Genomic DNA, 27,482 nt, shown 5'->3' on the forward strand with positions numbered 1-27,482 from the left:
AATGCACCAATAAAGAGACAGAGAGTGGCAGAAAGGATTAAAAAACATGATGCATCTATATGCTGCCTACAGGAGACACACCTTAGACTTAAAGGCACAAACAAACTAAATCTCAAAGGATGGAAAAAAAAATATATCAAAAAAGAGCAGGAGTGGCAATATTAATTTCTGACAAAATAGACTTTAAAGTAAAATCCACTACAAAGGATAAGGAAGGACACTAAATAATGATTAAAGGGTCAATACAGCAGAAGGATATAACATAATAAATATTTATGCACTCAATGAGAGGGTTCCAAAATACATAAAACAAACTCTTAACAGCATTGAAAAGAGAGATACACAACTCCACAATAATGGTAGAAGACTTCAACACACCACTTTCAGTGAAGGACAGAACATCTAGAAAGAAGCTCAATAAAGACATGGAAGATTTAAATGCCACAATCAACCAACTTCACCTCATAGACATATACAGAACACTCTACCCAAGAGTAGCCAAGTATACTTTCTTTTCCAGCGCACACGGAACATTCTCCAGAATAGACCACGTATTAGACCATAAAGCAAGCCTTAACAGAATCCAAAGCATCAAAATATTACAAAGCATCTTTTCTGACCATAAAGCCATAAAAGTGGAAATCAGTAAAAGAAAAAGCAATGAAAAAAATCAAACACATGGAAACTGAACAACACCTTGCTCAGAAACTACTGGGTTATAGAAGAAATTAAGGCTGGAATAAAAAAATTCACTGAATCAAATAAGAATGAAAACACATCCTACCAGAGCCTTTGGGATACAGCTAAAGCAGTGCTCAGAGGTCAATTTATAGCAATGAATGCACACATCCAAAAAGAAGGAAGAACCATAATCAAACATTAACCCTACAACTCAAACAAATAGAAAGAGAACAGCAAAAGAAGCCCTTGGGCACAAGAAGAAGGCAAATAATAAAAATTAGAGCAGAATTAAATAAAATAGAGAATAGAAAAACAATTGAAAGAGTTAACAAGACCAAAAGCTGGTTCTTTGAAAAGATCAACAAAATTGATAAATCATTGGCCAAACTGACAAAAGAAAAACAGGAGAGGAAGCAAATAAGCCAAATAGGAAATAAGATGGGCAATATCACAACAGGCCCAACTGAAATTAAAAGAATCATAACAGAATACTATGAAAAATTGTACTCTAACAAATTTGAAAACCTAGAGGAAATGGACCAATTTCTAGAAACTCACTACCTACCTTAACTAACACAAATAGAGGTAGAACAACTAAATAAACCTATAACAAAAGAAGAGATTGAAAATGTAATTAAAAAACTCCTAACAAAAAGAAGCCCTGGCCCTGACCACTTCACTGGAGAATTCTACCAAACTTTCAGAGAAGAGTTAACAACTGCTAAAGGCATTCCAGAGCATAGAAAAGGATGGAATACTCCCAAACTCATTCTATGAAGCCAGTATAACCCTGATACCAAAACCAGGTAAAGACACCGCTAAAAAAGAAAATTACAGACCAATATCCCCCATGAACATAGATGCAAAAATCCTTAACAAAATTCTAGCCAATAGAATTCAACAACATATCAAAAAAATAATTCACTGTGTCCAACTGGGATTCATACTATGTATACAGGGATGGTTCAACATTAGAAAAAACAATCAGTGTAATCCATCACATGAATAAAACAAAAGACAAGGACCACATGATCTTATCAATTGATGCAGAAAAGGCATTTGACAAAGTCCAACACCCATTCATGATAAAAACTCAGCAAAATAGGAATAGAAGGGAAATTCCTCAACATAATAAAGGGCATTTATACAAAGCCAACAGCTAACATCATCATAAATGGAGAGAGTCTGAAAGCATTCCCCTTGAGAACGGAAACCAGACCAGGATGCCCTTTATCACCACTCTCATTCAACATTGTGCTGGAGGTTCTAGCCAGAGCATTAGGCTAGAAAAAGAAATAAAGGGCATCTAGATTGGTAAGGAAGAAGTAATAGTATCTCTATTTGCAGATGATATGATCTTATACACAGAAAATCCCAAAGAATCCGCAAGAAAACTACTGGAACTAATAGATTTCAGCAAAGTATCAGGATACAATATAAACATATAAAAATAGTTGAATTCTTCTGCACCAACAAAGAGAACTTTGAAGAGGAAATCACCAAATCAATACCATTTACAATAGCCCCCCAAAAGATAAAATACTTAGAAATAAATCTAACCAGAGATGTGAAAGACCTATACGAAGAAAACTACAAGACACTACTGCAAGAAACCAAGAGAGACTTGCATAAGTGGAAAAACATAGCTTGCTCCTGGATAGGAAGACTCAACATTGTGAAAGTGTCAATTCTACCCAAACGAGCTACAGATACAATGCAATCCCGATCTAAATTCCAACAGCATTTTTTAATGAGATGGAGAAACAAATTACCAACTTCATATGGAAAGGGAAGAGGCCCCAGATAAGTAAAGCATTACTCAGGAAGAAGAACGAAGTGGGAGGCCTCACACTACCAGATTTTAGAACGTATTATACCGCCATGGTAGTTAAAAGAGCCTGGTACTGGTACAACAACAGATACATAACCAACGACAACTGAGAATTGAGAATCCAGATATAAATTCATCCACCTATTAGCAGCTGATATTTGACAAAGGCCCAAAGTCCGTTAATTGGGGAAAAGACAGTCTCTTTAACAAATGGTGCTTGCATAACTGGATATCCATCTGCAAAAAAGTGAAAACAAGACCCATACCTCACTACATGCATAAAAACTAACTCACAATGGATCAAAGACCTAAATATAAAATCTAAAACGATGAAGATCATGGAAGAAAAAATAGGGACAATGCTAGGAGCCCTAATACATGGCATAAACAGAATACAAAACATTACTAACAATGCACAAACACCAGAAGAGAGACTAGATAAATGGGAGCTCCTAAAAATCAAACACTTCTGCTCATCAAAAGACTTCACCAAAAGGGTAAAAAGACCACCTACAGACTGGGAAAAAAATTTTGACTACGACAAAACCGTTCAGCATCTAATCTCTAAAATCTACAAGATACTGCAAAACCTGAACAAGAAGACAAATAATCCAATTAAAAAATGGACAAAGGATATGAACAAGCACTTCACCAAAGAAGATATTTAGGTGGGTAACAGATACATGAGGAAATTCTCACAATCATTAGCCATTAGAGAAATGTAAATCAAAACTAAAATGAAATACCATCTCACTCCAACAAGTCTAGCATTAATCCAAAAAAACGTAAAATAATAAATTCTGGAGAGGTTATGGAGAGACTGGAACACTTATACACTGTTGGTGGGAATGTAAAATGGTACAACCACTTTGGAAATTGATTTGGCGCTTCCTTAAAAAGCTAGAAGTAGAAGTACCATACGATCCAACAATCTAACTCTTTGGAACATATCCTAGAGAAATAAGAGCCATCACATGAATAGATACATGTACACCCATGTTCATTGCAGCACTGTTCACGACAGCAAAAAGATGGAAACAACCTAGGTGCCCATCAGCAGATGAATGGATAAACAAATTGTGGTATATTCACACAATGGAATGCTACACAATGATAAAGAACAATGATGAATCTGTGAAACATAACATGGATGAATCTGGAAGGCATTATGCTGAGTGAAGTTAGTCATTTGCAAAAGGACAAATATTATAGGAGACCACTATTATAAGAACTCAAGAAATGCTTTAAACACAGAAGAAAAGATTCTTTGATGGTTATGAGGCTGAGGAGGGAGGGAGATGTGTATTCACTAACTACATAGTAGATAAGAATTATCTTACGTGAAGGGAAGGACAGCACACCATACAGGGGAAGTCAGCACAATGGACTAAACCAAAAGCTAAGAAGTTTCCTGAATACAACCAAACACTTCGAGAGACAGAGTAGCAGGGGCAGAGATCTGGGAACCATGGTTTCAGGGGACATCTAGGTCAATTGGCATAACAAAATTTATTAAGAAAATGTTCTGCATCCCACTTTGGTGAGTGGCATCTGGGATCTTAAAAGCTAGCGAGTGGCCATCTAAGACACATCAATTGGTCCCAACCCACCTGGAGCAAAGATGAATGAAGAACACCAAGACATGAGGAAAGTATTAGCCCAAGAGACAGAAAGAGCCACATAAACCAGAGAGTCCATCAGCCTGAGACCAGAAGAACTAAATGGTGCCTGGCTACCACCAAAGACCGCCCTGACAAGGAACACAACAGACAGTCCCTGACAGCAGGAGAAAAGTGGGGTGCAGAACTCAAATTCTAGTAAAAGGTCCAGACTTAATGGTCTGACTGAGACTGGAGGGACCCTGGAAGACATGGCCCCCAGACTCTCCATTAGGCCAGAACTGAAACCATTCCCGAAGCCAACTCTCAGACAAAGATTAGACTGGACTATGGGACGTAAAATGATACTTGTGAAGAGAGTGCTTCTTAGCTCAGGTAGATACACGAGACTAAATGGGCAGCTCCTGTCTGGAGGTGAGATGAGAAAGCAAAAAGGGACAAGAGCTGGTTGAATGGACATGGGAAATCAGGCATGGAAAGTAGGAGTGTGCTGTCACATTATAGGGAGAGCAGCTAGGGTCACATAGCAATGTGTGTATAAATTTTTGTATGAGAATCTAATATGAACTGTAAACTTTAACTTAAAGCACAATTTAAAAAAAAGTATGGGAAATGAGAGAGAATTGAAAAAGCAAATTAGTAATGGGAAGCAGGAGGAGCTGGGTGGTGCAGACGGATAACATGCTTGGAAAGGTTGTCAGTTCAAGTCCATCCAGAGGCACCTCAGAAGAAAGGCCTGATGATCTACTTCTGAAAAATCAGCCATTGAAAACCCTGTGGAGTGCAGTTCTACTCTGACACACGTGGGGTCCCATGAGTCAAGGTTGACTTGACAGCAACTGGTACTTGTTAATAGGAAGGAAAATTAGACAAATACAGAAGAGTATAAATAACAAAATATAATTTATTTAAAATAGAGGCATAGTTATATAATAATAGCTGATATTATCAAGTGCTTGCCAAATACTAGGCACTTTCTAAGCATTTTACATCTTCTATTTCATTTAATCTTCTCTACAAACCCTTTGAGTTAAGTACTACCAGTTTCCCTATTTTTCAAATGAGTAATCTGAGTCCAGAGATGAGGAAGTGGAGACAGAGGCTGGATAATGAGTCTAAGTTCACACATCTAGTAGGTGGGGAACCAGGATTGGAATTTCTGCAGTGTAACTCCAGAACCTTCATTCTTTTTTTATTTTTATTTTTTGGATAAGATTTTATTTAAAATTTTTTTTAATGTTGTAAAAATGCATATAGTACATTTGCCAATTTAACCTTTCTAGTATGTACAGTTTAATGACATCAATTAAATTAATCATGTTGTGCAACCATCACCAATACCATTGCCAAATTTTTCATCACCATAAACAGACGCTTAATCTTTCCTGAACCTTCATTCTTGAGCAGTGATGCAGTAGAGCGGGTGGTTCTCAAAGTGTGGTCCCTTGACCAGCAGCATTAGCACCACCTGGGACCAAAAATCCAAACCCACTGCCATCAAGTTGACTCTGACTCATAGCAACCCTATAGGACAGAGTAGAACTGCCCCATAGGGTTTCCAAGGCTGTAAATCTTTATGGTGCAGACTGTGACATGTTTCTCCCACGGAGCAGCTGGTGGGTTTGAACCGCAGACCTTTCAGTTAGCAGCCTAGCGCTTTAACCACTGCATCACCAGGGCCCTCCTCACCTGGGCTCTTAAATATAAATGAAAATTATCAGGCCCTACCTCAGAAACTCTGTTTTAACAAGGCTTCCAGGTGATTCTGATTCTCAGTAAAGTTTGAGAATCCCTGAGGCAGAGGGAAGGCCCACTGTCGCCTGCTGCTTCCAGTCTGGCTCCAGTCTCTGGGGGGCTCATTGTAAAACAGCTCCTCATTTTCCTTTAACCTGGTTGTTAAGCTACTCCTGGGGTCCATGCACTCATATTCTTAGTACCACCCTCAGTTATTAGTGATAGCTTGAGCTGTCTTTGCTCCTTGCAATTAAAAGATGCAATTAAAACAAACACTTTAGACACCTGCAATATGTTTGCTTTAATTAGCTTATTAAACCTGGGGACGGTCCTATTTCTGATAATATGGTGGGCTAGGATACTCAGACCTATCCTGACACTGAAAACAGCTAAAAAGGTTAGGATAAACACATATATAATCTTAAAAGCATTCCTTAATAAAAAATAATTACTGGGGTACTGATAACAAAGCTAATGTATGCTAGCTGTGGTATTTTCTACTCTGAAGAGCCTTATTTATATTTTGTTAACAGTAGGTTTGGTAAGATATTTTATGCAGTTAACTTTAGATTTAAATTTATTTGAAATTAAATGACATGCTTAAAATATTTTGAATTGTCACTATATAAAGATCATTTAAAATGCATTAAACTTACATTGTCTTTTCAGTTTCCGCATTCAACTGAGATATAGACGTAGACATAGATATATAGATATATAGAGATATGAGCCAATTCTCCAGCAAGTGGAGCTAAAGCCTGATATTGGTTTCAATTATCTGAATATATATGAAAACTTGTGGGTTTAGGAAATATACATTTCAGTTAAATGGTCTCAGTCTCCGTTTCAATCATGAAGTTTAATTAAGGTGTTTAAAGGGTATCAGTAACTTTGGAAGAAATGCAAAGCTAGAGTAATAGAGTCAAATTTATATATATGCAAGTCCAAGGTTTCTGGGCTCCACCAGCGTGCAACTGATTCGACAGTAACACAATCTGGGTCACCCAGAGAATAATTTCACTTTCTAGGACGGCTAAAACTTAGAACTGAGGCTTATTGTGTGGAAAGAGTAGAACCACCGTTCTCTAACTGTGAATAAGGGAATCTGCAGATGTTGGATATGCAATATCCAATTCATCCCTAGAGATGCTAATTACTCTTTAAGAATGTAGTAATGAGGTGAAACATACTGTGTGCCAGCAGGCATAATAGATCGTATTTCCTATCATTCATTTAAATCAGAGCATTAATTTTCATTACAAGATAAAGTCAGTGATAGAAACGGAGGCGAACGATGGGGAAAATAAAGTTTAGCAAGTACAGACAACAAGCCACACAATAGTTGGCACTTGAAGTACTGATCTCATTTACTTGCAGCCAGACTTGTTGAAAGATGGCTATCAGAAGAAAAACAAAAACCCTCTCTGTGGTGCAATATTAATGTTAATAGCCCTTAGCAAGGAAAAAAACATACAGTTCAGGTTAAATGCCATAAAGAATAATTCCTCTGAATGCAACATGAAGCCAGAGGGTGGAAATATAGTTTCCACTTTTTGTATTATTCCTTAGTGTTCACTTACTGAACACCAATCACGTCAAAATATAAAGGAAGGAGTAGACCTTGTCCAGAAAGCTTACAATCTGTGTAGCCGAGGGCCAGATGTGATGCTCATAGGTGAGGGTACCTTGGCATCGTACATTAATGAATGTTTTCATGTTTCGATTTGATCCCTGTCTACTTCAGTCATAGACTAGAAGACAGTTAGAGAAAGTTAAGAACTTTTAGAGGAGATGGCTGATTTGCTCAACAGGAAGTCACATGTAAAATGAGTGCGAGAAAGTGGCTTAACTGATTGTGGACCTGTGAGAAGACAAAAAGCAGGGAAACAGGTAGGTAACTCCTGAGAATCAGTGGGCTCAAGAGAACGGTGGAATCAAGAGTACACATTCTTATGCTGCCTCTGCCACTTGAATGAATGAGTAAATAAACAAACAAACCGAAAGAGTTCTACAAACTGATACAAAACAGTAGATCTAAACTTTAAGGTATTAGGGCAAGTAAGTCAAATACTAGAGTCCATGGGTGCAAATGGTTAATACCAAAATGTTGGTGGTTCAAGTCCACCCAGAGGTGCCTAGTGAGCTACTTATGAAAACCTTATGGAGCACAGTTCTACTCTGACACACATGGGGTCACCATGAGTTGGAATCTACTTGATAGTAACTACTTGGATTGGAGTCAGATATTCTCTTAGTGAAAATAGCCAGTATTAATGGAAAAAGCATAGGGTCTGGAATCAGAAAGACATGAATTTGAGTATTATCTCTGCCACTCACTTTTTGACCTTGAACAAAATAGCTAACTTCATTAAGACTATGTTTTCATAGAAAAGATGAAAATATATAATTTGCAAAATATCTGGCAAATAGCAGGTTATAATCCTAAAAGGAATAGAAAAAGAGTTGTTTCTATATTATATGACAACTGTATGAAGTAGTATAATTTTAAATATTTGATTCTTGAGAGAATTTTATAAAATACCTCCTTTGACATCATTGTGTCTAGATACAACCTTGTCAAATACTTCAGGAATAAGGAGAATTTTGTGTTGAAATATAAGAATTTATAATAAGTAGCTTGGGCAAAAGCATAGCTTAATTGATCAGAAATATGTGGTCTAGCATATAGGTCTTGCATATAGTAAAGTAACAGGGAAGAGAAGAGGCTGAATTGGTAAGGAATGTGCGTGGCAATTATATTAGTTAGTTTTTGCTATGTTACAAATTACCCAAAACTTCAGTGGTTTAAAATAACATCCATTTATATAGCTCACAGTTCTAAGTGTCAGCAATTTTGGCTGAGCTCAGCTGGGCAGTTCTGGTGTGGTTGGGCTCACTGATGCTCTTGTGACAAGCTGCTGAGTCAGCTGGGGCCTGTCTACTCTAGAATGACAGCTGAGACGGCTTGCTCTGATACTCCTGGTCTCCTCCCATCCAGCAGGCGAGCTCGGGCTTGTTCACATAGTGGCTGACAGGGTTCCAAGAGAGTGAGGGGAAGTGTGCAGAGTCTCTTAAGGCATAGTCTTAGACCAGGCACATCATGACTTCTGCCGTATTCTGTTGGCAAAAGCAAGTAACAAGAGCAGTCCAGATTCAAGGAGAGGGAAAATGGACTCCACCTTTTGATGGGAGAAGCTCTAGTCACATTGCAAAGGGTGTGCATACAGAGAATTCGACCTTTTTTTTTCAATCTGCTGCAGCAAAGAGTGAGTTTTAGTAGATTTCATGATGAGGACAAAAGAATTTAAGAAGGAACTACAGGAGACTGATTCCACCAAAGCAGCAAAAACACAACACTGCTCTTGACAGAGGTGTTTAGAAAGGTCTGGAAGGGTGATGGGAAGCTTGGCAGGAGCTCTGCTTGGGAAGAATACTGAAGTTGAGAGAACCAAACAGGGATTTAGGTTTTTGAAGGGAGAATAGATATTATTCTAAGGAAAAAATAAATTATTTAATTTTAAAGCTTTCTTTCAGTTGCTGATGAGTTGATTCCAGCTCTTGCTGACCCCATGTGTGTCAGAGTAGAACTGTGCTCCAGAGGGTTTTCAATGGCTGATTTTTCGGAAGTAGATCACCAGGCCTATCTCCTGAGGCACCTTTGGGTAGACTTGAACCTCAGACCTTTTGTTTAGGAGCCAAGTGGTTAACCGTTTGCACCGCACAGGGATTCTACTTTGAACCTTAATGTAGATAAAATGTTGAAGACTGGCTAAGTGCAATCCAGAGAAAATCAAGTGGGCTCTATAAATGTTAAAAAAAAGGAGGAGAAAAGGAACACACAAAGAAAAAACAAAAGTATGATGTGTACCGTCTGCAGTCTTTCCTGAAGAATGTGGTGCTTTTGTTTTCTAAGGGAGTAGATTCATTTCAGACAACCTCAATGCAAACAGGAATTTCTGAGAAACCTGATCTTTTTGCACTTCTAAACAGGATAGGGAAATAAAAAGTAATATGTCTTCACCTCTAAAAACTACCTCTAGTTATGGCAGTGTGAGAGTGTGACTTGCCCTTTTTTTTTTTTTTTTGAGAATTTATACTCTTTATGTGCTCATTACTAATATTCAGTTGCTTTCACTATGGAGTAATCATTTATCAGCAATGATCATTCTATTTAGAAGTCCCTGGGTAGTGCAAACAGTTAACGTGTTCGGCTCCAAAGTTTGGAGGTTGGAGTCCATACAGAGGCATTTTGGAAGGAAGACCTGACGGTCTACTGACAAAAAAAATCAGCCATTGAAAACCATATGGAGCATAGTACTATACTACTCTGGCACAGGTGGGGTTGCCATGAGTCGGAGTCAACTCCATGGCAACTGGTTATTGGTTATCATTCTTTCTCAACTGATTGAGCAGGAAACAAAAATAAAGGGGACGTTTAAGTGCAGGGCCATATTAAGGCAGCATTTGTGATCATCAGACTATTAGTTAAAGGCAATAGATCGTGCCACACCCAGCTCTGTGTGGTATCTTAGCTCAGACCCTCTCACTCCTGTTGCTTGTAGCAGTTTTACACCATTGCAGGTGAGAGCTGGGTCCTGGACTTTTCCTGGCCAACGAGGCTAGATAGAAACTTAAAGGACAGGGAGGATAAGGTCACATTATAATTTTTATTACACAGATCTCAGTTTGGATACATGACTTGTCATTGTGTTAATGGGGAACTAATTATATCTGTTTAATGCTGAAGAAAGGAGCCCTGGTGGCACAGTGGTTAAGCGCTCTGCTACTAACTGAAAGATTGGTGGTTCAAACCCACCAGCCACTCTGCAGGAGAAAGGTGTGGTAATCTGCTTCCATAAAGATTACAGCCTTGGAAAGCCTACGGGTCAGTTCTTCTCTGTCCTATAGGGTTGCTATGAGTCAGAATCGACTCAATGGCAGCGAGTTTGGTTTTGGTTAATGTTTAACAAATGAAGTCTGGTGGTGCAATGGTTAAGCGCTTGGCCGCTAACTGAAAGGTTGGCGGTTTGAATCCATTCAGCTGTGCAGGAAAAAGACCTGGTGATCTGCTCCTGTAAAGATTACGATGGGCCAGTTCAACTCTGTTACATGGGGTCGCTATGAGTCAAAAATTGACTTGACAGCACCTAACAACCACAATGTTTAAGAGATTGGTTTTGTGTGTGCTCAAAAGGAGGAAGCCCAGAACTGCAGCATTCCAGATTACTGACTTCCTTATGCCATTGCCAACAGGCTAGCCCAGTTAAGGTCCTTTACAAACACAGGAGAGGCCAGCAAAGTTTGCCATATGAGCATGTGCTTCTTCATCCTGATCAGACAAGGTAAGTAAGTGCCTAGGCAGACTGGGGCTTATTTCACGGTGCCAGAAGCAGCTGTTTTAGATTTTCTCTGAGTCAAACCTCACGAACTGTTGTCACCTAATTCATATTCTTTGGGACAATGGTGATGAGGCTTATTGAATTTTGAGCTTCTGTGATTTTCGAAGAAGAGAGGTCAAACTGGGCCAGTACTTCTAATAGGCAATAGACCTACCTCTGTGGCAATCCACCCAAACACTTGCCTTTCCTAAAGATGGGGGCTTTCCTACTCTTGGTGCGATGCATGTGTAAATTGATGGATGATATTTCATTGTGACACATTCAGCCTCCATAGTTCTCTTGCTGACTTGAAATTAAACTTTTAAGATATAAGATGACTACAATATAGAAAATTTGGAAAATAAAGTGTAAAGTTTAGGGATTGCTAACACTCTGACATAACCCTTATCTTTTATGTTATATTTAGGTAGAGCCTTTCCATGTATGTTTTTTTTTCGTAATATAATTGAGACTGGAACATAACTATGAGGTGTCATAAGGCCCTCTTCGTGCCTTTCCATAAATACTACGTAGTCTTTGTAGCTAATTTCCTTGATTGAATGTAAAAAAAATGTAATCGATGTTTTATATTGGGTATGTAGGTTGTTTCTATTTTTACCTGTTGGTAAAGAAAGTAATAGAAGCATTTTTGTGCTCACAGAATTCCTTTTGGATTTTCAGTTATTTACCTAGCAAATATTCCCAAAGTAGAAGTGTTGTAACAAAGATAACACATATTTTTATGAATCAACCCATATTACCAAATTGCTTTTCAAATTATTTTTTTCCAATTTATAGGTCTTTATCAGTTTTGCTCTTAATAGTTATCCTTACTCAGATATCTTGTGCACCAAGGCATAGAAATCAGTTATGCCTCTTTTAGTGATGCTCCCCAAATAGTCTCCATTTACCCCGACATTTTGCTTTGCACAGTTTCTGCTTTGGCTTGGCAAATCTTTATTTTAAGCTCCCCTCTTGTCTTTTAGATATGTGGATTCTGCTTAATTTCTCTGACCTGGTTACTTGTGCGGAGCCCTGGTGGCATAGTGGTTAAGTGCTATGGCTGCTAACCAAAAAGGTTGGCAGTTTGAGTCCACCAGCTGCTTCTTGGAAACCTTATGGGGCAGTTCTACTCAGTCCTGTAGGGTCGCTATGAGTTGGAATCAACTGTACGACAATGGTTTTTTGTTGTTGTTGTTTTTGCTTCTGCATCTCTTGGGGCCCAGGAAATCTTCTGCTGTGCCTTCTATTTTCAGAGACCCTGCCAATCCCCTGCTCATCACTGAGGGTAAAGTATGAGGAGGGATTTGGATAGTGACAAGGAGCGTGTTTGTGTAGCAGCTTCTCCGAATTACGCAGAGATTGAAAATTATTCCATTTAATGATCTGATGACTTAATAGGTAATTTTGTTGACTTTTTGAAATAAGTTATTTGACTATTAAAGTATTAACAATTCATAAAGCATATAAATTTTCCAGATAATTTGGCTTATTATTAGAGATAAATACTTTTAAGTGACTGATTGGACCTAGTCCCTGAGACTTACAAAGATTTGGGGACACGTACATTCAAATTAACCATTTGGCTGAGATTTCTAAGCAAGATCTTAAAGGGGCCACATGGATTCTCCTTGCTGCTCATAGTAAAATGCTAGAGGAAAGAGATGGAGTTAAAAATGAACTGTGCAACATGAAAACAAAACTTAAAGATTTGGAAAATTCTTTTGTACAAACTAAGGACATGTGTTCTAGAATTTTTACCAAGGATGTGGCTACATAATCTTTTGTTAAAGAGATTAAGCCTGTGACTGATGGATCTAACCAACCACAACAGCAGAAAACCCATAAGCTTAGACTGAAGGGAACAGAGAAAGAATGAAAGAACACTGTCTGCCTCTTGGAATTCTACAAGCAGAAAACAGGCCAAAGGAGCTGCATCTATAAGGAAGAAGGACCATCCCTGGAGCAGCTTGAAGATCAGCAGACCTTTTGGAAGGCACATAGGAAGCAGGGCTACAACAGTTTCAAAAGGTGGCGTCATGGCTTCCTAGGTTTAGAAGAATCAGATCTTCACCAACTCGGAGTGTGGGGCTAGAGTTCACGAGTACCAGGAGGATGAGGCCTCTGCCCAAAGCTGAGGGGGTGGGGCTGCCATGCACAAGGGGCAGAAGAATGGAGTCTGCCAGGGCCGAGAGGGTGGGGTCACTACTCAGATGGACTAGGAGAATGGGGCCACCCAGAGCCAAGTGAGCAATGTTGCCATCCCAGTGAGGCGGGGCTGAAGCCCAGAGCTGAGGGTTTTCCACCCAGAATCCAGAGAGCTTGGCCAATACCCAGAGTTTGGAGGGCAGGGCCTTTGTCCAGTTGGTCTCAGAGAATAGAGGGTTATTTTCAAGACTTGAGAGCTAATGTAATGCATTCTGCTGGGTTTTGAACTTACTTGGTGCCTGTTGTCCCTTCTTTTCCTCCAGCTTCTCCTATTTGTAATGGCAATGTCTACTTTGTGCCTGTTCTACCATTGCACTTTGGAAACAAGTAACTTGTACATTTCACAGGTTCACAGAGGAAAAGGAATTTTGCCCCAGGGTGGAATACACCTAAAGGCTCACCCATATTTGATTTAGATAACTCAGAAGATGAGATTTGGGGCTTGGAGTTGATTTAAGACTTTTGGGATGATGTGATGGGGTGAATATGTTTTGCATGTGACAAGGACATGAATTTTGGGAGTCCAGAGGGTGGGATGTTACGGATTGAATTGTGTCCCCCAAAATTATGTATTGTAAATCCTAACCTCTATGCCTGTGGTTATAATCCCATTTGGGAATAGGTTGTCTTTGTTATATTAATGAGACAGGATTAATGTAGGGTGTGTTTTGAGTCAGTCTCTTCAGAGACATAAAAGAGATTAAACAAGCAAGCAAGCAAGCTGAGATGGGGGAAGCCAATCCACACGAAAATAGCCCAGGAGCAGAAGCCGAAAGAGATAAAAATCTTCCTCCAGAGCCTACAGAGAGAGAAAGCCTTCCCCTAGAGCCGGCACCCTGAATTCAGACTTCTAGCTTCCTAAACCGTGAGAGGAAACCCCGCTGGTGTAGTGGTTAAGAGCTATGACTGCGAACCAAAAAGGCTGGCTAGTTAAAATCCACCAGGCGCTCCTTGGAAACCGTATGGGGCAGTTCTACTCTGTTCTATAGGGTCGCTATGAATCAGAATTGACTCGACAGCAATAGGTAAACTGTGAGAAAATACATTTCTGTTTGTTAAAGCCACCCACTTGTGGCATCTCTGTTATAGCAGCAGTAGATACCAAGACAGGGCCTTTAATGCTTACTTAAAATGAGAGAGGGATAAAGTGTGATACAAGGCAACAGATCACCTCTCAGATGTTCTCTGTTCTACAGATTAATAGCATTTTAGAAATAGAAATGGAATTACCAAATCCACCCACTTTGCAGATAAAGAATCCGAAGTCCAGAATTGCCAAGGGCAGACACCCAAGGCCGGGTAGCTTTAGAGTGACTAAACTGAAATTATAACTCAGATATCTTTGTTCTCAGCTGAATGTATTCTTCCTTGACCAATTCTGGAGTATATGAAAGATACTAGGGAAAGACTTCAAGAAAAGAACATGGAAAAGAACAAGTGAGCCTCTTCAGTTGGGAAAAAAAAAGATATCATAAATGTTTCAGTTGATCTGGGGGATTATTTTGATAACTTTTCTCTATCTGCCATATTATAGAAGTTCTGCAAAGCTAGTCACATCTCTGTAGACTGGCTCCTATGGTCTTGCAGAGGGGAGGGTGGTGTGCTTTGCAGGGAATCTGGATGAACGCTAGGTGAAGCAGTTGTTTAGGAGTCAAGTAACAGGGTGATAAAAAGTCACTGGAGGGAAACAAAAGGAGATTTGGTGTAACTAATTGATTGTGAATGCAGTCTAAAGCATGTGAATCCAGGGAGTCCTTCACAGTCCACTGACTAAGTATGTGCTTTCTAATCAAGAGGTTAGTGTTCATGTGAGTCCTGTTTCTCCTTTGAAAAGGGCTTATTCATTGGAGGAGTTATTGGGAACATGTGTTTATTAGGCCAGGATGGTGAAAGCTTTAACATTGTTGAAAGAGGTCAGCCATGTTATTCAACCTCTGTTGTACACTTTGGTAATTGACAATGCCGTTAATAGAAGCGGAATGTACAGTCAGTCCCTGGGTTATGAATGTCTGACTTAGGTACAATCCATCGTTATGAACCAACCCCCATAAACTTATTATATTAAAAATTTGAGGTACATACAATAGTTCATAATACCACATGGGCGCTACTTTGCAACGTGCATCAAAACATTATTATTATTATTACTGTATTGTATTGAAGATGTTTTAGTGTATCTGGAAGTATTCTTTTAATGTTTTTTGTGTATAAAAAGGTACACTATATACTATATACTAATACAAACATTTGACTATCTGACGTTAGGTACAAACTGTACCTCACTGTTCTGACTTAAGTACAAATTCTACTTAAAGACAGATTTAGGAATGGAACTCGTTTGTAATCCAGGACAGTTCTATTAACTTTCCTATATGTTGAAATGTAATGCTATGAGTTTAGGTTTGTTTTTCTATGAAACCCAATTCATGGCTCAGTGGATGTGGTTTAATAGGTGATAAGCCATTGGTATTTCCTGTTTATATTTGTTAGTAGGTCTAGTTTATTATTTTCATATTTACATTGTAAGCTCACTCCAGAAATTTTCTTCTCAGAGACTTTTTATGAACCTTTAAAATTGTCTCTCTTGTGTATTTAATAATTGGATGGCAGAGCTGTCTTCCTGCACTCCAATTAGATAGTTTATTTTTAGGGGCCACATGATTTCTTCACTCCATAAGTGGACTGCCAGTGACTGTCACTGAATTTTCCTGCTCATGGGCAAGTGAGGAATATTTCCTTCAGCTGGTGATTAACTTTCAGCATCAACAATAATTGTATAAGGTTTTATTTTTTGTTTTATCTTTTTGCAGTCATTATGCAATCAAAATAGCTATACTGTAATGTGGAGTAAATACAAGTAAATACAAATTTCTTTCTTTAGCAATACATTATCATGACTTCCTGTTTTCTGTAATTAAAATAGGGTCTGTATTACCTTTGAAAATATGGTTCACTCAGCCAATTAAGTGAGTCATGCAGTGTATCCTTAATCTTACTAAAAACCAGTTGCTGTTCAGTCCATTCCAACTCATGGCAACCCCATGTGGGTCAGAGTAAAATTGTGCTCCATAGGGTTTTTAATGTCTAATTTTTCAGAAGTAGATAGCCAGAACTTTCCTACAAAGTTCCTCCAGGTGGACTTGAACCTCCAACCTTTTGATTAGCAGCCGAGTGTATTAGCCATTTATAACACCCAGGGACTTCTTAATCTTTCAATATAATTACTTATTTTTAATAATGATAAAATAAATAAATGATATATATTCTATAAATAAAAATTATTTATAATTTTCAGTACTCCAAAGCTGCTACAAGTTCCAGTGCCTTTTCCCATCCTTCATTTCTTCTTTTTATAGTTGTGTGATAGGTAACGACACGAAGAGGTGGGAGCGAAGAGACAAGTATAGTCGAAGTTTTCTTGCTGTCTCCCCTCCACCTGCCTCTATTCAAAGATGTGAATGCAGAGCATTTTATGTTCTGATACTTCTGTTAGGCATTTATTGGTCACAGTCAATAACTCATTCTCCATAATCTTACTGTTGTATCACAAAAGTTTTTGCAGTTTCAAATGTTTGACACATTATCATGATCCCAGTATGCACAATTCCAGTACATGGCACCATTTTACCATTTCTTTTCATCTTACTCATCATGCCCTCCAATTGGTTGTGATATGGTCTTGAAGAATTCTCCTTCCCTCCACTATGTTTGCAGCCTATGTGTCATGGATATATTGGATGTCAATGGATATACTGGGTGTTCAATATGCTTTTCTATGGCCTGACAGCATGAGGAGGGGGGAGAGCAGGACCAGAAGGGGATTATGGCTGGCTACGGCAGTTGTTGGACCAATCTTTGTTTGCCTCAAGGCCATTGAAAACACATGGGCTATGGGTTTCAGATCTTTCCCGAGATTCAAAGTAAACCCCCAGAACCTTCACAGCTTCCAAAAATAATGGGCCTTAGGTATTGACTTCCCTGATTTATGCCAGCAGTTGTACTCCTGTAGTCAGTTAAGGGGCAAATGGGGTTTTGGCCTCACAGATGTGTGAGGACTTCCATAGGGTCCCTCTGTGTGCTTCTCCCTCAGAAAATTATGTCTTATTGTCCCTTTTGTTTTTTCTCCTGTTAAATCCCTCTTTATTGCTGGAGACTTAGTGGTTTGGTTTTGATAGTTCTGCTTTCTCACCTCAGTTTTCTTTTTAAGCAGGAAAAAATAAGTTGGACACAATAGAAGTTTCTCAACCTGTGACACACTGTGGTGATTTAGAAAACAAACAAACAAAAACAAACCCATTGCCATCGAGTTGATTCTGACTCATAGCAACCCTATAGGACAGAGTAAAACTGCCCCATAGGGTTTCAAGGCTGTAAATCTTTACGGAAGCAGGCTGCTACATCTTTCTCCCGTGGAGCGGCTGGTGGAATCGAACCACTGACCTTTCAGTTAGCAGCCAAGCGCTTTAACCACTACACCACCGGGGCTCCTCACTGTGGTGATACGGAGGCCTTATTTGTCCCCACATCATTTTGTGGAGATCCACATCTTTTTCCTCGGTTGTCCACTTATCCCATCAGCCTAGTTCTTTATTCATTTTAGATCTTTTAAACAAATCATAGTGTAATTTACATAAGTAAAATATGCAAATCTTAAGTGCATGGTTTGATGAGTTTGGCAAATGTAAACACCCACGTAAGCCACAGGGCCATCAAGATAGAGAACATTTCCATCACCCCAGAATGTCCCTTTGTCTCTTCTCTGCCAATCTTTCCACCTTTTAAACCCGGTGCCATCAAGTCGATTCCGACTCACAGCAACCCTAGAGGACAGAGTAAAACTGCCCCATAGGGTTTCCAAGGAACAGCTGGTGGATTTGAACTGCTGACCTTTTGGTTAGCAGCCGTATCGCTTAACCACTATACCACTAGGGCTCCTTCCACCATTTAGGCAACCATATTCAGATATCTGTCATCATGGATTCGTTTTGCCTGTCCTTGAACTTCATAGAAGTGGAGTCAGAGATTATGTACTCATTTGTGCCTGACTTCTTGCATTCAGTTTAATATTTTGTTTGTATCAATTTCTTTTTGCAAGTATCAATTCCTTTTTCATTACTAAGTAGTATTTCCCTCTATGATTTACCACAATTTGTTTATCCATTGTCCTGTTGATGGACTTTTGGGTTGCTTTTGATTTGTGGTTAATATGAACATTCTTGTATAAGTCCTTTTGTGGACATATGTTTTCATTTATCTTGAATAAATGTCTGGGAATACAATTGCTTGGTCATAGGGTAGGTGTGCTTCTCAAGCTGCTTCTTTTAAAAAAATTAGGAATATTAGTGGAAAATTTGGGAATTTTGTTCACTCTTCTCCCTTACTGAACTGTTTTGTATAGGCTGTGGTTTTAGGATGAGTGCACCACTTTCTAGAATCTTCATTTTTCTCTCCTGTAGTCACCATTTCTTAAAAGATAGTGAATTATGGGTGTGCCTCTTCCTCAATTGATTGCTATGGTATTTTTCTTATTTATTTTTTTCCCATTTTTTTGTTCATTTGCTAGGTCTTTGGGAAGGAGGATTCTGTGATCTGGTTTCAAACTGCTAATTTTTCCCATTTGTAACATAAAATATTGAAAATTACCCAACTAATTCAGAGTCCTCTCCTCCATGCTTTATATATATTCCTTAAAGCTAATATGTATTTTAAAACCAAATTTACCTTCACTCTGCCATCTTGCCTTAGAAGAACGCCAAGATGCCATTTTTAATGCAAAGCCCAGCCTCCCTTTGCCTGTGTGCATTTTCATCCTAAAACAAAATTAGGGTTGTTTCTTTTCTTTTTTTTAAAATTGTGCTTTAGGTGAAAGTTTACAGCTCAAGTTAATTTCTTATACAAAAATTTATACACATATTGTTTTGTGACATTAGTTGCAATCCCCATAATGTGACAGCACACTCCCCCTTTTCACCCCAGGTTCCCTGTGTCCATTCAGCCAGTTCCTGTCCCTTCCTGCCTTCTCATCCTGCCTCCGGACAGGATCGCACATTTGGTCTCGTTTATCTGATTGGAACTAAGAAGCACACTCTTCAAGTTGTTTCTTATTGGCCAAATAGTCCACCTCCTACAAAGAAGTAAAATGACAGAAGAAAAGGGTAATCATCATTAATGGGGGGAAAAATAAAGCTAAATAATTCTCTTTTGAATACCAAATAGGGAAAATTTTTCTGCAGAGTGACAAATGTGATATGATCCTATTTCTGGCTGATAGGAGACTGTCCTTAAATATCAAGCACTTCATTAACATAAACAAGTCCTAGGACAATTGTGAGAATAAAAGATTCATTTTCTTTAATGGAATTTTTTTTTAATGGCTCATTCTAGTCACTTAAGGGATTTTAAATGATGCTCTTGTGAGCTTACTCTATTTCAAAACAATACTGCTTACTGGATAGAGGTCTGTTATGTTTATAGGGTGACCTGGTACCCAACTCTGTCTCCACTTATCAGCTATCATTGGCAAATCATTACCATTTTTATGACTAAAACCCACAATAAGCAAAATACTGCAATATTTTTTTTACAGTGTATCTCAAGGAATCCCATGTAGATTGACAAAAAGTGTAGATTAACAAAAAAGATGCCTGTAAGGCATTGTGAGATATTTTAGAAGAAGAATGCATTATGATTTTATAACATTATGATGATGTTGTTATTTATCTGGCTCTACGGAGGCCTTTCTTAGTTTCCAAATTGAAGGCCCAGAAATCATTTTCCCTAACACAGGGTTTTCCATGGATATGCAAAAAACAGTGTTTGGAACTTACATTTATGCAATACATATTCTTCCATGTTCTTTCTACGTGCCTGTTACTTTGTATTTAGCATAATTTTTTTTGTTTCCCATTGATGATAATTATCCTTTTCTTCTGTCACTTACTTCTTTGTAGGGGGTGGGCTATTTGGCCAATAAGAAACAACCTTAATTTTGTTTTGGGATGAAAATGCACATAGGCAAAGGGAGGCTGGGCTTTGGATTAAAAATGGTGTTTTGGCTCTCTCTGACTCATCTGGGGTTCTCTTGCATCTTGGCTTTCTGTGACTTCCTTGGAAATCTGTTCTATGGCCCAGTCTGGTTCCAGCAGTTGCAATGTATCATTGTGCAAACCTTTTCTAGCTGCAAATACCCTCTTAGAAATGTATTTAACCACAGATTTCAATCTGCAAATTATTAATGTTAAAAATATTTGAAGAAGTTCACATTTCCAGACACAAAGCCAACATGAAGCTTTCACATAAATCAAATACGGCAGAACCAAATTAAAATTATTGAATTTTTCCCTGTCTCTAGGTTTGGGTCATATTGATGGCCTAATTTACCACTTGTGGTTCGTATCATCATATCCTATACTATGTGTCACCCCAATGCTATATTTGGATTCGCCTCTGGTAACATGAAATGAATTTGCTTTTCAATGTTTTCTCTTTTTCTTCTTCTATTTTTACTGTAATTTTAAAACTTAAAATCTATTCCTTTAAATTTGAACCTACAAGGTGAATGTGTCTGTGTGTATGCATGTGTGTGTGGTAGAGTTGGAGAGAGAGAAGGGTGTGGAGCACTCGTATATTATACATGAGCTCTCCTGAGGAAAAACATTGACCTAAAAGGCAGATAGACACCCCGTCTATTGGAAATGAGAGGAATTAGGTTGAGCCTGGGATTGAAGGTGGCAGAGAGTGTGCTTCTCAGAACCTGCTCTAAACCCCAGCTTGCCTTGGTGTCTCACTGTGGGCTGGCAGAGTGGGAATCTGCAAGCACATGCCTCACTGAATTAGAGTCTGGAGAGACTGGCAGAAGCACACTCAGTGCCCAGGGTTGCCAGTTGACCAAAGCTCATGCTATGCTAACATTGCAAAATCAGCGGCTGTATTGCATGAGAGCTCACAGGAAAATGCATTGGGAAGGGAGTCCACTAGTGAGGGAACAAGACAGAGAGAAAACCCTAAAAATCCTGAACACATCCGTTGCTGTTTTTCAGCTCTTGTTGGCAAGTCCTTTCTCTCTCTATGCCTGAAATCCTTGATTAATAAAATACTGGAATATATATTACCTGTGTCTCTTTGGGACTCTGGTGACACAGTGGTTAAACATTTGGCTGCTCACCACAAGGTCGGCAGTTCAAATCCACCAGCCACTCCTTGGAAACCCTATAGGGCAGTTCTACTCTGTCCTATGGGGTCGCTATGAGATGGCACAGGTTTGGTTTTTGTTTGTTTGTTTTGTGTATCTCGGGGTTGTTGTTGTTAGCTGCCATCAACCTCATGCACAATGGGATCAAACAGTTGGGATACATAGGGTTTTCACTGACTTTTTGGAAGTAGATCTCTACGCCTTTCTTCCTAGTCTTAGTCTGGAAGCTTTGCTGAAGCCTGTTCAACATCATAGCAACACACAAGCCTCCACTGATGGGTGGTCATTGCTCTTGAAATGCATTGGCCAGGAATTGAATCCGGGTCTCTTGCATCATTGTTGTTAGGTGCCAACTCATAGTGACCTTATATGTAACAGAACAAAACATCACCTGGTCCTGCACCATGGATCTCCTGCATGGAAAACAACAATTCTACCACTGAACCACCACTGCCCATATTTCTTGGGGTAGAAGAAGGGAGGGAAATTAACATCCACTGCCCTTATACATACATTTTCTCTTTTAATCCTGTAAGGTAGTTATTATTTTTTTACAAATTACAGATAATGAGCTAAAGCTCAGAGAGGTCAGGTTACTTATCGAGAGAGAAACAGCAGGTAAGTGATAGAATTCAGGCACAAGTGTTTGGCTTCAGAATGTACACTTGGATTAATATACACTGAATCTTTCCCTCCTGTTAACCCCCAAACACTGATACTCTAGAATAACAGAAATCTGTATTAAAAATCACCTTAAAAATCCGCTTAGTTTGCTCTCTCCTACAATCCATAACCCAATGAATTAAATAATTTTTAGGCTAACCATTCGGTGAGGTTGAAATGTATGATATTACCTTCTATTTTGATTTTAGTTTTTGAAAAACTTCAAGGATTATTACAAATTTTGGCACTTCTCTAATGCCAATGCAGCAAAGGGATGATATAGTTTAATCTATGAATTTACCTAAGTGCTGTTACAAAATATTCAAGACATCTGTTGAATGCTTATAAATATGCAAGGCACTGTGCCCAGCCTTCCACTCTCCTCACGTCTTCTCCAAAAAGCTTGAGAGATAGTGAAAATTAATATTACATTAGAATACAGTATGGTTTCTTTTCATTTTTGTGGAACATGTAAAACATGTGGAACCTGAAATAGAAAAGATTTACTGTTGACATATAAATGCACAGATCAGCTTTTAAATAGTAGACATTTTAACTTATGGCTTGAGGTTTGGTTGGAGTTTTGCCATGTTGTTTAAATTAGCCTTATAGCCTAGAGGGGGGTTTTGCAGGAAGCCATTGTAATTTTCATTCCTGAGACGCTGGTATTTTCATGAGCTGAAGTTAAGTGTCTCAGGGGATAATGGAATATCACTAAAACATTTCCTGAGCTCGCTTGAGCTGTACAATGGTATGTCCCAGTCTGTTCTCAGAAGAACAGGGCTTTTGTTTCATTTTGTGAGGATGTGATGTTGTCCCCAAATGCAATTTTTCCCTTTAATGGATATTTCTTCTCAAAATTGTATTCAGAAAAAAAATAGTTCAAGTAATTTGTTCAGTAAAAACCTTCTATGCTTAGTTTGAAGAAATCGTGGGGATTTGATTATTTTTATTTGCCTTTAATACCTATGTAATAAAGCAACTAATTTAAAATATTTGGCTAACCTGAGGTTTTCTGAAAAATTATGAAATAATGTAAAGCTTCATAGACGTTTTGTGACAAATAAGAGCATTTTAATTACATTTGTTTTTAGAAATTCCCAAAGACTTGTAAGTTATTTTTATAAAATAATCAAAATTCACATGTAGTATTTGTCACAGTTTTTCCACCACTGCTATTTATAAAGCAATAACAAGAAATCATAAATAATGGTACCTTATTGGATATTAATGTGACTTCACAGACATTTATTTTATGTTCCTAGCTTGAGAAGCTGGGGGAATGGATTTTCTATTGGTTAAGAAAAAACCAAAACCTGTTGCCGTTGAATCAACTCTGACTCATAGTGACCCTATAGGAGAGAGTAGAACTGCCACATAGGGTTTCCATGGAGAAGCTGGTGGATTTGAACTGCCGACCTTTTGGCTAGCAGCCGTAGCTCTTAACCACTGTACCACCAGGGCTCCTGTTAGTTAAGAGAAGGAACAAATGTTGGGGAGGTGAGAAAATAGTGAGCCGTTTGGTCTTGTTAAGTCTGAGGAAATTGTGGGAGACTCACTAGGATACTCAGGGACAGTGGGAAAACGCTCCAGTGCGGGTTAGCACATGTGATGTGGTATTCAGACTTCAGTATAGCTCCGCCAACATTTTGAAATCATTCTGTTCTTATTATCATATAACAAAAAAAGAAATGATTATGTTAATTAGAAAACATGTCATATACATTGATCACTTTGTGATTTTGTACAACAGAAATATCCTTGTAAATTTTACCTAAATTATGCCACATATTATAGTAACAAGCCATAGAGTGACATGGCATGGCTATTTGCTCCTACACGCTTCTGAGTGGAGACCATTTCTGTAATTGTGGCCCCTGTGATTACAGTAGATGTTTTTTGTAATGATCCTTCAATAATTCCTGTGCCTCCATCCTGGCTGTCGTCAGAGGCAATTGTATTTATCTGTTAACTCCTGGGGACCAAAGCAGACAGCCTCTGCTCCAGAGTCAGAGATAATCTTTGGGCTTACTGCTTATTGGTGTAGTCTCTAGGCAGCTTTTACCTCCCCACTCTGGATTCTAACTGCTAATAATGACAGGATCTGCCAGAGTCTTTCTGTCTGAAAGGCCTATAGTACTTGGGTATTTGTCATATCCCTTCTTCCTTGAAAAATACCTGTTTTGGTTCTGTTTCTTTAAGACACTCTCCTCTGTTTCAGTTGGCACTTGCAAACAGTTTCTCCTATCATTCTCCTCCTATCATGAAACACACATACACAAATCACCTACTCCAAAGAAACAGTCTCCTGACCAAAACAACAACAAGGTTACAACCCCTTCAGACTACTGTTGTAATATTACGTATTCCTTCATTGTCAAATTTATTGAAAGCACACTTCAGACCTACTCAAAATTTCCACTTCCCAATCACCCCTTCCTGTATTCCTTGTAATAAAGCTACTATTCTCCAACAGTCGCCAACAACATGCTTGTTGCCAAAGCAAACAGTGGTTTGGTCAGTCTCACTCTCCTTCACTTTTCTGTAGAATGTGACGCTACTGACCATTATTCAGTCGTTCCTAAAACACTGTCTTTTACACTTGGTTTCCGTACCACTGCTTTGTCCTAACAGAGTGAAGGCGCAGGGCTTTGCAGTCAGACAGGCTTGATATGAATCTCATTTCTGATCCTTATTATCTGTGTACGTGTAAGTTATTTAACTGTCTGGTCCTTCAGAAATGGGGCACTGAAGGAAGGCTGGAGAGTATGATGTCTTACAGCCTACAGCAGTGCTTCTCGATGGGGCCTTATTGGCATGTTGGATGGGACTGTTCTTCCTTGTGAGGGACTCTGCGAAGCCTTGTAGGATGTCTGGCATCCCTGGCCTCCAGGCAATAATTGCTAGTTGCACTCCCCATTGTGCCATCCAAAAAATGCTCTACACATTCCCAAGTGTCCTCCGTAAAGGTGGTACTGCCCCGGGTTGAGAGGAAATGGGAGGAGATGATTAATTGTTTCTTCTGAGAGTCCTTCGTGTGACATTCAAGTTCTTTTCTTGTTTATTTCTTTTGAGAAACTAGTGTGGTATATAAGATCTTTGTTGTTATTAGCTGCCATCTAGTTGGCCCCCAACTCATGGCGGGCTCATGCTCAGTGGAATGAAATGCTGCCTGGTCTTGCACAGTCCTCACAATCAATTGTGTATCAGACTATTGTGATCCATAGGATTTTCACTGGCTGATTTTTTGAAGTAGATCGCCAGGCTCTTCTTCCTAGTTTGGCTTAGTCTGGAAGCTATGCAGAAGCCTGTTCAGTATCGTAGCAGCATGCAAGCCTCCACTGACAGATGGGTGGTGGCAGGGAATCAAACCCAGATGTCCCACATGGATGGTGAAAATTCTACCACTGAACCACCCCTGTCACAAAATATGCATCGCCCAAATTATGCTATTTATAGTTTTTCAAACTTACTTTTTCCTTCACTTCCAGGTGTCTGTCTTTATTGATGTGGAACTATTTTGTATGAGAAGCTCCTACTCATACTTTGGATTAAACTTAGACCTAAATTCCTTGGAAAAACATTTAACTCTTAGATATAAGAGCTGTCTTCTATGAGTTCCCTTTGTACCTTGCGCAGTGCTTATCACATTGAATGGCACAGCTGTCTTTCATGTCTGTTTCTCGAAGTACACAGTAAGTCTGTCTAGGGCAGAGATTCTATCTTGTTCATGCTTATTATGTGCTTGGCACATAGTAAGTTCTCAACATTTATTTGTTGTGTGAATAAAACAGAAAGGAAGGGAAGGATGTAAGAGTCAGAAAAAAAAATTTAGGTAGAAAGGAAGTAGAAGCGGCTTATGTTAATTGACCATGAATATTGTAGCGTGATGTTGCAATGTTATAAAAAGGCAAACCCAACTTTTATCTCTAACTGTGAGGCAAGGATCAGCATAAATACATTTCCCAGCTGGAAGTGGATCCAGGCCTTACCTTCCCACATTTCCACTCCTCATTGCCAGCCATTTTAGTGACGATTTCCTCTCTCTCTGACCCTAACCACCCAGAGTTAAATAAGACTTCATCTCTGACTCTCCTGAGCCAGGTTAAAACATCCTTGGCCACCTGAGGCCAGGTCATGGGGGAACAGCTGCAGGCTCAGGAGTCTACACAACTCCCTGCGCTTCAGATCAGCTAGCCTCCTCCTCTCTTTCTCTAGTCACGTGGGACTGGGTCACAAGTTAGAAGGACTCTATCCTTCTTCATTGACTGCCTGTGCAGCCTTCCTCTATCACTCAGCCACCCAGAGCTGGGTCTACACAAATCAACTTTGTACTGCCAGCTCCTGCTGGCTCATTGCCCCTATGGCTTTGTTAATTCTGTATCATGGCTCACAAAATTCACAGAGACTGTTACCTATACTTACAGTTGTGCATTTATTATAACCAGAAAGGGTGCAAGTGTAGAGACATATCAGGCAAGGTCTTGGAGAGTTCCATTGTCACCAGGGACTTGCCATTCTATCCCCTGCATGGGTGTTTTCACCAGTGCAGGAGGCACCAAAGAGAGCCCTGGAAGGTCCTGGATCCCCTGTTCATTGGGATCTTAATGAATATGCATAGCTTGGGGCTTAGTGTATAGTTATAATTGACCCAATCAATGAATATGCATGACTGCATTAAGCCCTTCTCCCTTCCTGAACTAAAAAAAAAACCTCACTGCTGTCAGGTTGATTCTGACTCATAGCAACTCCACAGGATTTTCAAGGCTGTAAATCTCTATGAAAGCGGACTGTCACATCTTTCTCCCGCAGAGTGGCTGGAGCTTTTGAACTGCTGACCTTTCAGTTAGCAGTTGATCACTTTAATGACTGCGCCACCAGGGCTCCTTTCTCCCTTCCTGAAATTAGTCCCAGTTGTAGGTGGGACCTGTGTAGCCCCTTCCTGTCTGACTATTTTGGAAAACAAAGCATCTTGATTGCTCGGGTTATTTTCAGAAACCAGAGTCAAAGGACCAAACCATGTTCTTTGTCTCACAGATGTGGATTATAGTAAAAATTCGGTGTGTGGGGAAAGATTTCACTGCTTTCTTATCTTGATGGTGAGAGTGAGTCAACAAAGACTTAGTAAAGGGACTATGAAGTGGCACAAGATCCCATCTGAAATTAGAAAGTCTTTG

General features: G+C 39.2%; 1 protein-coding gene across 1 annotated transcript in view; it reads left to right on the top strand.

Annotated features, from left to right (window-relative positions):
- Window positions 1-27,482, top strand: part of HMCN1 (hemicentin 1) — a 545,341-nt gene that overhangs the window by 30,696 nt on the left and 487,163 nt on the right. The gene's annotated exons all lie outside the window — the stretch shown is intronic.

The sequence above is a fragment of the Trichechus manatus genome, unplaced genomic scaffold, assembly GCF_000243295.1.
Source record: "Trichechus manatus latirostris isolate Lorelei unplaced genomic scaffold, TriManLat1.0 scaffold00021, whole genome shotgun sequence".
Classification (NCBI taxonomy): Eukaryota; Metazoa; Chordata; class Mammalia; order Sirenia; family Trichechidae; genus Trichechus; species Trichechus manatus.